Here is a 10964-nt window from a genome sequence, read left to right as displayed (position 1 = left end):
TTGTTGTTGGTGTATAGGAATGCCACTGATTTCTGTGCATTGATTTTATATCCTGCCACCTTACTGAATCCCTGTATGAGTTCTAGCAGTTTTGGGGTGGAGTCTTTTGGGTTTTCCACATAAAGTATCATATCCTCTGCAAAGAGTGAGAGTTTGACTTCCTCTTTGCTGATTTGGATGCCTTTGATTTCTTTTTGTTGTCTGATTGCTGTGGCTAGGACTTCTAATACTATGTTGAATAGCAGTGGTGATAGTGGACATCCTTGCCGTGTTCCTGACCTTAGGGGGATAGTTCTAAGTTTTTCCCCATTGAGAATGATATTCGCTGTAGGTTTTTCATAGATGGCTTTTATGATATTGAGGTATGTACCCTCTATCCCTATACTCTGAAGAGTTTTGATCAAGAAAGGATGCTGTACTTTGTCAAATGCTTTTTCTGCATCTATTGAGAGGATCATATGATTCTTGTTCTTTCTTTTGTTAATGTATTGTATCACGTTGATTGATTTGTGGATGTTGAACCAACCTTGCAGCTCAGGGATAAATCCCACTTGGTCATGGTGAATAATCCTTTTAATGTACTGTTGGATCCTATTGGCTAGTATTTTGGTGAGAATTTTTGCATCCATGTTCATCAAGGATATTGGTCTATAATTCTCCTTTTTGATGGGGTCTTTGTCTGGTTTTGGGATCAAGGTAATGGTGGCCTCATAAAATGAGTTTGGAAGTTTTCCTTCCATTTCTATTTTTTTGGAACAGTTTCAGAAGAATAAGTATTAATTCTTCTTTAAATGTTTGGTCGAATTCCCCTGGGAAGCCATCTGGCCCTGGGCTTTTGTTTGTTGGGAGATTTTTGATGTCTGCTTCAATTTCCTTAGTGGTTATAGGTCTTTTCAGGTTTTCTATTTCTTCCTGGTTCAATTTTGGTAGTTGATACATCTCTAGGAATGCACCCATTTTCTTCCAGGTTATCTAATTTGCTGGCATAGAGTTGCTCATAATATGTTCTTATAATTGTTTGTATTTCTTTGGTGTTGGTTGGGATCTCCCCTCTTTCATTCATGATTTTGTTGATTTGGGTCATTTCTCTTTTCTTTTTGATAAGTCTGGCCAGGGGTTTATCAATCTTATTAATTCCTTCAAAGAACCAGCTCCTAGTTTCGTTGATCTGTTCTACTCTTCTTTTGGTTTCTAGTTCATTGATTTCTGCTCTGATCTTTATTATTTCTCTTCTCCTGCTGGGTTTAGGCTGTATTTGCTGTTTTTTCTCTAGCTCCTTCAGGTCTAGGGTTAGGTTGTGTATTTGAGACCTTTCTTGTTTCTTGAGAAAGGCTTGTATTGCTATATACTTTCCTCTTAGGACTGCCTTTGCTGTATCCCAAAGATTTTGAACAGTTGTGTTTCCATTTTCATTGGTTTCCATGAATTTTTTTAATTCTTCTTTAATTTCCTGGTTGACCCATTCATTCTTTAGTAGGATGCTCTTTAGCCTCCATGTCTTTGAGTTCTTTCCAACTTTCCTCTTGTGATTGAGTTCTAGTTTCAAAGCACTGTGGTCTGAAAATATGCAGGGAATAATCCCAATCTTTTGGTACCTGTTGAGACCTGATTTGTGACCTAGGATGTGATCAATTCTGGAGAATGTTCCATGGGCACTAGAGAAGAATGTGTATTCTGTTGCTTTGGGATGGAATGCTCTGAATATGTCTATGAAGTCCATTTGGTCCAGTGTGTCATTTAAAGTCTTTATTTCCTTGTTGATCTTTTGCTTAGATGATCTGTCCATTTCAGTCAGGGGGTGTTAAAGTCCCCCACTATTATTGTATTGTTGTCAATGTGTTTCTTTGCTTTTATTATTAATTGCCTTATATAATTGGCTGGTCCCATGTTAGGGGCATAGATATTTACAATTGTTAGATCTTCTTGTTGGATAGACCCTTTAAGTAGGATATAGTGTCCTTCTTCATCTCTTATTACAGTCTTTGTTTTAAAATCTAATTTGTCTGATATAAGGATTGCCACCCCAGCTTTCTTTTGGTGTCCATTGGCATGGTAAATGGTTTTCCACCCCTGCACTTTCAATCTGGGGGTGTCTTTGGATCTAAAATGAGTCTCTTGCAGATGGCATATTGATGGGTCTTGTTTTTTAATCCAATCTGATGGCCTGTGTCTTTTGATTAGGGCATTTAGCCCATTTACATTCAGGGTAACTATTGAAAGGTATGAATTTAGTGCCATTGTATTGCCTGTAACGTGACTGTTACTGTATATTGTCTGTGTTCCTTTGTGATCTATGCTGCTTTTAGGCTCTCTCTTTGCTTAGAGGACCCCTTTCAATATTTCTTGGAGGGTTGGTTTCGTGTTTGCAAATTCCTTTAGTTTTTGTTTGTCCTGGAAGCCTTTTATCTCTCCTATTTTCAATGACAGCCTAGCTGGATATAGTATTCTTGGCTGCATATGTTTCTCATTTAGTGCTCTGAAGATATCATGCCAGTCCTTTCTGGCCTGCTAGGTCTCTGTGGACAGGTCTGTTGCCAATCTAATGTTTCTACCATTGTAGGTTACATATCTCTTCTCCCGAGCTGCTTTCAGGATTTTCTCTTTGTCTCTGAGACTCGTAAGTTTTACTATTAGATGTCGGGGTGTTGACCTATTTTTATTGATTTTGAGAGGGGTTCTCTGTGCCTCCTGGATTTTGATGCCTGTTTCCTTCCCCACATTAGGGAAGTGCTCTGTTATAATTTGCTCCAATATACCTTCTGCCCCTCTCTCTCTTTCTTCTTCTTCTGGGATCCGAATTATTCTAATGTTGTTTCGTCTTATCGTACCGCTTATCTCTCAAATTCTGCCCTCATGATCCTGTAGTTGTTTATCTCTCTTTTTCTCAGCCTCTTTATTTTCCATCATTTGGTCTTCTATATCACTGATTCTTTCTTCTGCCTCATTTATCCTAGCAGTTAGTGCCCCCATTTTTGATTGCACCTCATTAATAGCCTTTTTGATTTCGACTTGGTTAGATTTTAGTTCTTTTATTTCTCCAGAAAGGGTTTCTCTAATAACTTCCACACTTTTTTCAAGCCCAGCTAGTATCTTTAAAGTCATGATTCTGAACTCTAGGTCCAACATCGTACTAATGTCCGTATTGAGTAGGTCCCTGGCAGACGGTACTACCTCTTGTTCTTTTTGCTGAGGTGATTTTTTCCATCTTGTCATTTTGTCCAGAGGAGAATAGATGAATGAGAGAACAAAATGCTAACAGGTCAACAACGTCCCCAGCAAATATACTCTATACAAATCAGAAAAGACCTGAAACCAGGGGAAAGGAAAGGGAAAGAAAGAAAAAAGAAAGAGAGAAAAAAAGAAAAGAAAAAGAAAAAGATAAAAACAAACAAAAACAGAACAAAACAAAAAAAACAGAATATGATCAAATATGATCAGGCTAGTGCATAGATCAGTGCCACACACTAGATTTTGGGCGTATTTTGGTCTGTTAGAAGACAGTGCCTCCTAAAATTTTAAAGGAAGAAAGACATATATGTACAAAATAAGGGTTGATACAATGAAGGGATGGAAGATGACTGTAAAGATGAAAATTATAAAAGATTTTATAAAAGGAATTGATAAGAAGTTGTTTGAAAAAAAAAAGAAGATTTAAAAAAAAAAAAGAAAAAAAAGGAGAGAATGTGATCAGGCAAGAGACTAGAACAAAGCCATACACTAGTGATTTAGGGTATATTTTGATCTGTTAGAAGAAACTGTATCTCAAAATTTTAAAGAGAGAACAACTTATATATATATATGCCAAAAATAAGGGTAACTACTATGAAGGGATAAAATATGACTAAAAATGAAAAAATAAAAAATGTTTTTTAAAAAAAGGAATTGATAAGATGTTGGTTGAAAAAGGGAAAAAGAAAAATTCAAAAAAAAATTAACTTTGAAAAACTAATGAATCATGGTAAAAAAGTCATGAATTCTATGTGCAGTATTCCCCCAGCGCTGGAGTTCTCCTGTTCTCCTAGATGGGTAAACTTGGTCTTGGCTTGCTGGCTGTTCATGCTGATCTTTTGGGGGAGGGGCTTGTTGCCATGGTTCCCAAATGTCTTTGCCGGAGGTGGAATTGGCCCGCCCTTGTCGGTCCCAGCTAAGCAAGCCGCCCGGGTTTGCTCTCAGGAGCTTTTGTTCCCTGCAAGCTCTCGGTACAGCTTTGGAGGACCAGAGTGAAAATGGTGGCCTCCCAGTCTCTGCCCAGAGGAGCTGAGAACTCGGGGCCCTGCTCCTCAGTGCGCCCCCAGAGAAAAGCAGTCACTCCCGTCTCCCCTGTCTCCGGCTGCACTCCGTGCTCACCCGGCCTGTGACCGAGCGTTTCTATCTGTGCACCCGACCCCGTGTGGAGTCTCCAAACCCAGCAGATCCCCGCGGTGCACTCCTGTGCCACTCCTCCCAGGGGAGGAAGGGGAGTCTCCCCGGATCTGCTGCTTGTTGGGTCCCTGCTGGAGGAGCAGTGGCCCGACTGGGCCACGGATCACAGTTTATGGCAACCCCGAGCTGAGAGCCCGCGCCTTGGCTCCGTCTCTGCAGCCGGCTTCCCCGCTCCAATACCTGGGAGCTCTGCCGCACTCAGGCACCCCCGGTCTGTCTGTGACCCCGAGGGTCCTGAGACCACACTGTCCCGCGAGGGTTCCACCCCTGCTTAGCCACTGGAGCGACGTCCCTCAGCTTAGCCACTGGAGCGACTTCTAAACGTTCCGATTTTGTGCTCCGCGGCTCTAGCACTTGCCAGAAGCGGCTGACAGAAGCCCCCTCCCCTGCCGTCTATCCTCCCGAATATCGCCTCGGATTCACTTCTCCTCACGTCCTACCTTCCAGTAAGTGCTCGCTTTTCTGTTCAGAGAGTTGTTGCTATTCTTTTCTTCGATCTGTTGAGTTCGTAGGTGTTCAGAATGGTTTGAACCCTAACCAGCTGAATTCCTGAGACCAGATGAAATCCAGGTCTCCTACTCCTCTGCCATCTTGCTCCGCCCCTGACAAAATGCCCTTTAAAAATAGTTTCAAATATGTGATATATACACTATCCGTGAGAGATTATATTCAAAGACACAAAAAGGCTTTAAATATAAATATATAAAATCCTCAACAAACTAACAATTCAAATCCAATAACATATAAGAAGGGTTATACACCATGATCAAGTGTGATTAATCTCATGAATGCAAGATTAGTTAAACATGTAATCAATATGATAAATTATTTTAATAAAATAAAGGACAAAAACCATATAATCATCCCAGTTGATGCAGAAAAAGCATTTGATAAAATTCATCATCCTTTTACGGTAAAAGCACTCAGCAAACTAATAGACAGGTATTTCCTCAACCTGATAATATCCATGAAAAACCCATAGCAAATATCATATTTACTAAAGAAAAACTGAAATATTTACTCCTAAAATCAAGAACAAGGAGATGTATGCTCTTACTGCTTCTATTCAGAATTGTCCTGAAGATTCTAGCCAGAGAAACTGGGCCAATATAATTAATAATAATAATAATAATAATAGCACCCAGATTAAAAGGAAGAAATAAATCTATACCTATTTGCAGATGACATTTTTTTGAAATAGAAAATCCTAAGGATTAAAAAAAAGAAGAAAATTATCAGAGCTAATAAATGAGTTCAGCAAGTTTGCAGAAAACAAGATCAATTATATTTCTATAAACTATCAACAAACAACCCAAAAATATAATTAAGAAAAGAGTTCTCGGGCACCTGGGTGGCTCAGTCAGTTAAGCATCTGCCTTCAGCTCATGTCATGATCTCAGGGTCCTGGGATTGAGCCCCAAGTCTGGCTCCCTGCTCACTGGGGAGCCTGCTTCTCCCTCTCCCTCTGCCACTCCCCCTGTTTGTACATGCACTCTCTCTCTCTCAAATAAATAAATGAATTTTTTTTAAAGATTTTATTTATTTATTTGAGAGAGAGAGAATGAGAGATAGCACGAGAGGGAAGAGGGTCAGAGGGAGAAGCAGACTCCCCGCCGAGCAGGGAGCCCGATGTGGGACTCAATCCCGGGACTCCAGGATCATGACCTGAGCCGAAGGCAGTCGCTTAACCGGCTGAGCCACCCAGGCACCCAATAAATGAATTTTTTTAAAAGAAAACAGTTATATTTGTAATAACATCAGAAAGAATAAAATACTTAGAAATAAATTTAACGAAAGAAATGCAAGACCTGTACACTAAAAATAACGTTGAAAGAAATTAATAAAAACTTAAATAAATGGAAGCACATCATGTATTCATGGATTAGAAGATTTAATATTGTTACAATAATGATACTCCCAAACTAATCCATAGATTCAATGCAAGTTGTATTGTTGAGGTGCATATTTACCAATTAAAAAATTATTACAAAGCTACAGTAATCAGGACAGTGTAGCATTACCATAAGGATAGATAGACAGATCAATAGGATAGATCCAGAGATTCCAGAAATAAACCCTCACATTTTTGGTGAGTTAATTTTAAAAGACAATTCAATGAGGAAAGAATGGTTTTCAGGAAATGGTTCTGGGACAACAGGTTCTCAACATGCAAAAGAATAAAGTTGGGCCTGTGCCTCACACGATATAAAAAATTAACTCAAAATGAATCAACTAAACATAGACACTAAAAGTATAAAACTCTTAAAAAAAGATCTAAAAATTTTCATGGCCTTGGATTAGGCAATGGTTTCTTACATATGATGCCAAAAATATAGAAAACCAAAGAAAAAAATGGATATATCAGACTTCATCAAAATTAAATGTTTCAGTGGACAGTGTCAGGAAAGTGAAAGGATAAGCTAAGCCACAGAATTAGATAAAATAATTGCAAATCATACACCTGATTAAGGATAAATATCCAAAAAGTGTAAAGAACACTTTCAGCTCAACAATAAAAGGCATATAACTCAATTTTCAAAATGGATAAAGAATTTGAACAGATAATTTTCCACAGAGGATATATATAAGTAGGCAAGAAGCACATGAAACAATGCTCAATATCATTAGTCACTAGAGATGTGCAAAGCAAAACCACAATGAGATACTACTTCACACCTACTAGAATAGCTAAAATTAAAAAAAAAAATGACAAGCTATACCAAGTTTTGGTAATGACATGGAAAAACTGAAATCTTCATACATTGCTGGTATGAAGAATGTAAAATGGGGCAGCTTGCTTTGAAAAAAAGTTTAGCAGTTACTCAAATTATTAAAAATATAGTTATATATAACTATAAATATATATATTTATAGGATATATATATACATATATATACTTATAGATATGTGTGTGTGTGTGTGTGTGTGTGTATACCTGTTTCATTCCTAGGCATTTATACAAGAGAATTGGAAACATATATCCATATGAAAACTTGTACACAAATGTGCATAGCAGCACAATTCACAGCATCCAAGAAGTGGAAACAACCCAAATGTGCATCAACTGTGTTTATCAGTGGATGAACAAAATGTGGAATATCCTACAATGGAATATTATTAAGTTATAAAAAGGAATGAAGAACTAATACATGTTACTACATGGATTAAGGTAAGAGAAAGAAGTCAGGCACAAAAGGCTACACAGTATATGGTTCCATTCATATTATATGTCCAAAGTAGGCAAATCCACAGGGACAGAAAGTAAGTTAATAGTTCCTAGGGGCTAGGGCAAGTAAGAGTGGGAATTACGCTGCTATGGGTATGGCCGTTTCTTTTTATGGTGATGAAAATGTTCTGAAATTAGATAGTGGTGATGGTTGCACAACTTGGTGAATATGCTAAAACCCACAGAATTGTCCTTTTTTTTTTTTAAAGATTTTATTTATTTATTTGACACAGACAGCGAGAGAGGGAACACAAGCGGGGCGGTGGGAGAGGGAGAAGCAGGCTTCCCGCGGAGCAGGGAGCCCGATGCAGGGCTTGATCCCAGGACCCTGGGATCATGACCTGAGCAGAAGGCAGATGCCCAACGACTGAACCACCCAGGCACCCTGTACTTTTTAGACGGGTGAATTTTCCTTAGTATCTGAATTACATCTCAATTTTGAAATAGAGCTAGGAAAAAATATACTATGTAAATCTTAATCAAAAGAAGTCTGGCATGATTATATTAATGTCAGACAAATTGGCCTTTGCAAAAACAATATTACCAGGAAAGGAGGAACATTAATTATGATATTTTTATAATTGATGATATATATATAATTGATGATAATTCATCAAGAAAACCTAATAATCCTTATACGTGCATGTATACTATTTCAGGTCTTCAAAATACCTGACAGAAAATCTAACAGAATTGAAAGGAGAAATAGACAAATCTACAATTATAGTTGGATATTTCAATACCCTTGTCTCTACTTAGAGATCAAATAAAAAGAAAATCTGCGGGAACATTGATGTAAACGACAATATTGGGCAAATTGGCATAATTGATACTTATAAAATACTCCACTTAAGAACAGCACTATACACATTTTTTTCCCTAACAAATTTATGGAGATAAAATTTACATACTATAAAATTCGTTCTTTGTAAGTGTACAGTGTGATGAATTTTAGTAGGTTTACACAGTTGTGCACTCATAACAGTCCAGTTTGGGAACATTAAAAACACCATACAAAAATTCCCTCATGCTGGTTTGTAGTCAATTGCTGTCCCCATTCCTCACCTCAGGCAACCAGCCATCTACTTTGTTTCTATTGTTCTGTCTTTTCTAAAATTTCACACTAATGAAATCATACAATAAGTAGTCTTTTGTGTCTGGCTTCTTTAATTTAGAAAAATGTCTTTGAGGTTTATCTTGCCTGTTGCACATGTCAGTATTTGGTCCCATTATTGTGGGGTAGTGTTCTAGCATAGAACTATATTATCTACTCACAAGTTCATGGACATAAGGGTGGCTTCTAGGTTTCAGCTATTACGAATTATGCTGCTCTGAACATCTTCATGTGGACATATGTTTCATTTTTCTTGGGCAGAGAACCACGAGTGGAACACCTAGGTATATGTAAGTGCACGTTTCCATTTTTAAGAAACTGACAAACTGTTCTCCAAAGTGAATGTAGAGCTTTATACTATGACCATCCATGTATGAGAATTCCAGTGTCTTCACATACACACCGGCACTCGGTATTGTCAGTCTTTGTAATTATATTCTTTCTAGGGTATATGTAGCATCTTCCCATGTTCTTAGGAGCCATTGCTATATATTCTGTGGTGAAGGTATCTTTTCACATATTTAGTCTTTTGATGGAGGCCTGAGATAGGTTGTTTATCTTCGCATTACTGAGTTCTTTATAATTACTGCATACAAAGCCTTTATAGAATGTAAGATTGTTGGTTCACTTGGGAAGTTGGGGAGCACCCCGGGGGGGAAGTGGGGATCTGAACCTGCCCCCCTGTACACAGAGGGCAAGGAGAGACTGAAGAAAGAAGCAAGCCCCTTCAGATTGGTTGGTGGCAGGATTAACAAGCAAGGGAACTTCCATTTGAGGCTTGTCGTGGGCGGCCCCAAGATGAATAGATCTCTTTGCTCACCTGCCAGGAAAAATGTTTGTAAGAGGCCTTACCTGGGTTCTGACGTTCTCAGCAACACATTGCTCTTTCACAGCTGCATCCTTGAAAACCGCTCCCACTTTGGGAATGGTGGTTAGAACGTACTTTCGAAGCACAGGGGAGGGGGTGGGACACCTCTGACTGCCCCAATCCAGCTCGCAGGTCAACCGATGGTCACGTCCTCCAGGCCAGGCGAGGGAGAAAAAAGTGGCTAAATGATCATACCAGTAGAAAACAGAATGTGCCCATCTGGCCTTGAGAAGAGGGAAGTTGACCAGTTTTGTCACCTTGGGGCAAACTCTCCCCTCTGTCCAGGGAAAACCCAGGGTATAGCAGCCCCAACCACACAGGTGGCAGCACAGACAAGATTTGTGTCTCACAACCATGCGAATTCATTCGGGGCTACCCAATACACACCTGGGTGGTATGAGTAGTCAGTGCCAAACTAACTGCTATCCTTAATATGACAGAATGGCCACACAGTTCCAGTAATATCCATCCCATATTCCTGGTATAATTGGGTTGGTTCTGTTTGGCATTTTTCTGTCCCCAACTTGGAATAAGGGTGCCTTTGTGTTCAGATCTGCATAAACTGAGTTGAGCCACAGGAACCCATCCCAAATCTGAGCATTGTGACTAATGGCCTTGATGGTGATATATTTAGGACCCTTCCAGTCAGCAGTTGGATGGGTTGCCTCTGTAGTTTGATAGAAAAGGAATCCCCTTGCCCAGGGTTATTGATAGTATGTGCCACAGGCCAGGTTTCTGGGTCAGCATTGATCAGGTGGATTAAAAATACTAGTCCTAGCTTGTTCTTCCTTAATGTACTGCTTTAGGGCCTTCTGATCCCTTCCCTGGAGTGGTTATGCCCACCATGACAATCATGACAAGCTACAGAGGGGCAGTGCCCACATACCCAATAGTGGGTTGATTTCTTAGCCAGGCCTATGAGTGGGCCCATTGTAGAAAGTTATTTCCATCAGATGCCCATCCCATGACTGCACACCACAGGGATAGCAGAAGTCTAAGGTTGAGAAGATGGATAAATAGTAGGAACTTGTACGGGAGGGGCTTCCCTTTCTACAAGAATTACACTTGTGGCCTGATCCTCAGATGTTAATGTGCTGCAGCTTTAGGAATCTGACCTGGTTGTGTATACCATACTGTTGGCCAGGGGAAGCAGCCCTATCCAGTGTGAGGAGGTTTTTTCGGGGATGGCATATGCCACACCAGGACCCCACCTTCTTTCCTCTCTCAATGGTGTATTTCCAATTCCAGGTATGGTGTGTTTCAGCAGGTCCGACCTGCAGTAGGACAATGGGATCCCGGTGGAGACTGAGTAGTTTCCACTCACCCAGTGGTGC

The sequence above is a fragment of the Callorhinus ursinus genome, unplaced genomic scaffold, assembly GCF_003265705.2.
Source record: "Callorhinus ursinus isolate GAN/ISIS: 27379988/994484 unplaced genomic scaffold, GSC_fseal_2.0 scaffold2, whole genome shotgun sequence".
NCBI classification, from domain to species: Eukaryota; Metazoa; Chordata; class Mammalia; order Carnivora; family Otariidae; genus Callorhinus; species Callorhinus ursinus.
Note: the sequence above shows the minus strand (reverse complement) of the source record.